Below are 3,997 nucleotides of genomic sequence, written 5' to 3'. Positions count from 1 at the left end.
CTTTTGTCCATCCATACTGGAAATTGTTTTATATTCTACACTAACATTAACTACTGATACTGGCTGAGCTCCAACTCCTTTGATATCACATTTTGTCATCTGAGTAGTCCAATTAGATGGCCAGTCATCTTTTTTAATAATAGTAATGTCAGAGCCAGTATCAATCAGACCCTTAAAGGCTTTATCTTGAATTTTGAAATTAATATGAGGCTATTGTGTTTGCAACATCATAGCCCAATTAACTAAAATAGGATTAGTACTTCCAAACCCTCCAATTCACCTTTTAGAAGAGGATCCTATAGGTATAAAAGGAAGAAGAATCAACTGAGCAATCTTATCCCCTATTGTTATAGAATATGAGCTATTGGTAGTAATCAAAATTTGAATTTCAACTTCAAAATCAGAATCAATTGCTCCTGGGGTTACTATAATCTCCTTAGCCATTAAACTTGATGGTCCAATTAACAACCCCCAAGTTCCTATAGGCAATGGACCATAAATACCCATAGGTATTTTATAAGGAATATCAGAGGGTGTCAGTGTTATAGTTATGGCTGAGGGAAGGTCCACAGCTGCACTGCCGGCGGTTGCTGGGTTGAGGGAAAAGATGGTTGGGTGACCCCGATCGTTTGTGAGGGGCCTTGGGGAAGGCCCCGAACCTCGTTTCCCGAACGTTGTGGTCGAGACGTTGGCAAAGGCTGATTATTTCTTAAAAATTTACCATCAATACCTGTCCTAGATCTACAGTCTTTAGCCCAATGCATACCACGATGACAACGGGGACATTTACCAGGTGACTGGGACGGTGCCTTAGGACACTGCCATCTCATATGTCCCTCAGTACCACAACCAAAACATTTTACTTTCGATTTAACTGCCCCTCTTTGTGGATTTATAGAAGTTGCCAACGCTTGAGCAAAAAGTTGCATCTTTCTAGTTTCAGACTGAACATTAGGACAGGCTCAAGCATATCCCATAACATCGCCTGTCTCTTTTATAGGTAAAATAGCTCTTTGGCAATCCTCATTTGCATTTTCATAAGCCATGGCCTTTACTATTGCTTCTTGTGCAGCAACCCCAGGCACAGAACGTTCTACAGCCTTCTGAAGGCGAGCCAAAAATTCTACATATGGCTCCTGAGATCCCTGAATAATTTTAAGCCATGGACCATGCTTTTCTCCCTCATGTTGTATATGATCCCAAACTTCAAGGTAGATCTCCTGAATCTGAGCATGTATAGCTTCAGGTGCATTAACCTGCCGAACAGGCAAATCATATGCTCCTGTTCCTGTTAGCATAGGATAAGTAATAGCTCCAATTTGTGGATCAGTAGAAGCAGCATTATCTCTAGCTAGGGAGGCAGCAAGGTCATAATACCACATAGTCCACTGAATATACTCTGATGGCTTTAGTAATGACCTGGCTAAAATTTTCCAATCCTCTGGAGCAAGATTCCCATAATGATTAGATAAACCTAAAAGAATTTCTTTCACATAAGGTGACTGTGGACCATATAGTGTTACTGCCTTGCGCACCTTAGTAACATGATCTAGATCTGCACCTTCATAAGTAGGTGGTTGTGCAGGTTCATTAGCAGTGGGATGTCAAATAATTGGAAATGCATCTTTTGGTATAATAATTTCAGAGTCAGAATCAGAAGTTTGCACAATAATTTCACAAGAGCTGCTATTATTCCCGATCTTTGTTTAGGTTGCACTTTTATTTTGGGTTTAGTCACAACCAATTTTTTAAATTTCCTTCTCAGATTTCGAGCCATAACTGAGTCCTCATCAGAATCTAATGAGTCCTCCGTGTCATCTGGACACAAGAGGCATGGGGCTGGATAAGGAGGAGATAAAGTCTCCTTCCTTGCAGAAGTGTCTACAGAGGGCTCTAAAGAAGTAGCCTCTTGAATCTCCTTAGCAACTTTATTCTTTAACTCCTCAGAAACATCATAGAGATTAACTGATTCACTAAAAGTACAAAAAACCTGTATTGGTGACAAACTATTTGGACATTGATTAATTAATATAATAAGCTGCTCTGATAAGTGCCCACACAGACCAAAAATCAAGTGGTATTGTTTCTCCTGCCTGAAATGCCTTTTCTACATTTGTTCTGACTCTGTCCTATACCTCTAAATCTAAAGTTCCTGTATCAGGAAACCATGAATTAAACTCAACAACTGTTTGCACACAATTATATGTCTGTTTTCTGGAAACTTGTGCACCATTACTATGAAGAATATGATGAATTAAAGAAACAAAAGGAGTAGATTTACCTTGTCCCATTACCCTGCAAATAATCTTTAAAAATAATTTTTATATAAACCAACTGATACCAGCCGATCAAAATATCCGTCACCTCTTTTGGATGACTTTTATTTACTTACTTTCTTGGCCAAGATTCCGTCACCTCCTCTGGGTGACTTGTACTTACTTGAACTGCAACTCTATTCTGAGCACCTTCTCTGAGTGCAATGTCGGGGTCCCTGTTCGGGAGCCAGCTGTCATGGGTCAGTGACCACAATTCAAGCCTGATGGGCTTGGGGATCCCAGGTATAGGTTCAGAAGAAATCAGGACGTGGGGGATGCAGAGGCGTGTGAACCAGTGCATGCTTTATTCTAAGAATCAACCTTATTTATAGTACAACAAGAGGAAGAGAAAATGTTCCTCTCAAGCCAAATTATCTCATCGTGATGTTTACAGAACCTTCATGATATTTGCAGTACCTTCGTGTTCCCAGGCAAGGTAATTTATAAAAATAAACTGTAGTTTTGCTTTTGTAAAACATATTCCATAATTGACACATGGTAAGTGCTGAGCAAAATATATTATTGCAACTACCACCTATCCATAAATTACATATTTCCATTCTATTTTATAGCCCCTCCGGCCCCTCCCTCTGTCCCTCCATCTGTCCATCCATCTGTCCGTCCCTCCCTCCCTTCCTTCCGCCCTCCCTCCCTCCTTCCCTTCCTCCTTCCCTTCCTTCCATCCTTCTTTCCTTCCCTTGCCCTCCCTCCCTCCCTTCCTTCCGTCCTTCCCTCCGTCTCTCTCCCTTTCTCCCTCCTTCCTTCCTTTCTTTTTTCCTCCCTACCCCTCCCTCCCTCCCTCCCTCCCTACCTACCTACCTACCTTTCTGCCTCTTTTTCTTTCCTTTTTTTCTTTTTCCCTTTCTTTGACAGGGTCTCAAATAGCTCAATGCGGCCTTCAACTTGCATGTAGTCATGGATGACCTTGAATGTCATTTACCTCCTCTATCTCCTTAAAGCTAAACTTGCATGCAGTGCTGGGGACTGAACACAGGAGTCCGTTCATGCTAAAAAGGCATTCTACCAACCAAACCACATAGCCACTTGTTCCTGTCTTTGGCAAAAGAAAACCTTTCTCATATACTAGACAATATTTTAGCATGCTATCGTGAAACAGAAGTTTATGTCCTAAAATTACAGATATACAAAATATGGTATGTACTACTACAACGTGGAGCTTATAAGGGAATTCAAATAGTGAAGATTCATATTACATATAAATTATATAATAATTTATGGTATTAGTGTTGGAAAACATTATTAAAGGAGATGAGAGTAATCTTTTCGAATTAAAACAATAACTGGCTGTGTGTGTGTGTGTGTGGTTTTCTTGCCATTACATGCATATCTAAGTTAGAAGACAACTTTGAGTGTGGGTTCTTTCTTTCCACTTTACATGGCTTCCAGGGATTAAACCCAGGTCACCAGGTTCACAAGGCAAGAGTCTTTAATGAACCACCTTACCATCCTTAAGAGTAGTCTTAATTTAATTAAATTTTAAGAAAACCTCTTTGTCATCTATGGAGGATTTCCTGTTGACCATCTTGGCCAATACAAACTAAGTATCAACTTCCTAAGTCATGAAAATGGCTAGAAAAGTGTAAACAGTCCACAAATTCGCAGAACAGAAAACACTTACTGGGTCACTGATGAGCCAAACGGAATTTTATATTAACAATAAA

The 3,997-nt window shown here is 40.1% G+C and overlaps 1 pseudogene; it reads right to left on the bottom strand.

The window, feature by feature from the left end:
• Positions 1-962: 962 nt before the first annotated feature.
• LOC103741071 overlaps positions 963-3,997 on the bottom strand; it is a 19,603-nt pseudogene continuing 16,568 nt past the window's right edge.

This window comes from Nannospalax galili, unplaced genomic scaffold (genome assembly GCF_000622305.1).
Source record: "Nannospalax galili isolate Female #2095 unplaced genomic scaffold, S.galili_v1.0 scaffold360, whole genome shotgun sequence".
In the NCBI taxonomy this organism is placed as follows: domain Eukaryota; kingdom Metazoa; phylum Chordata; class Mammalia; order Rodentia; family Spalacidae; genus Nannospalax; species Nannospalax galili.
The sequence above is the reverse complement of the archived record's forward strand: the minus strand, read 5'-3'. Positions and strand labels throughout refer to the sequence as shown.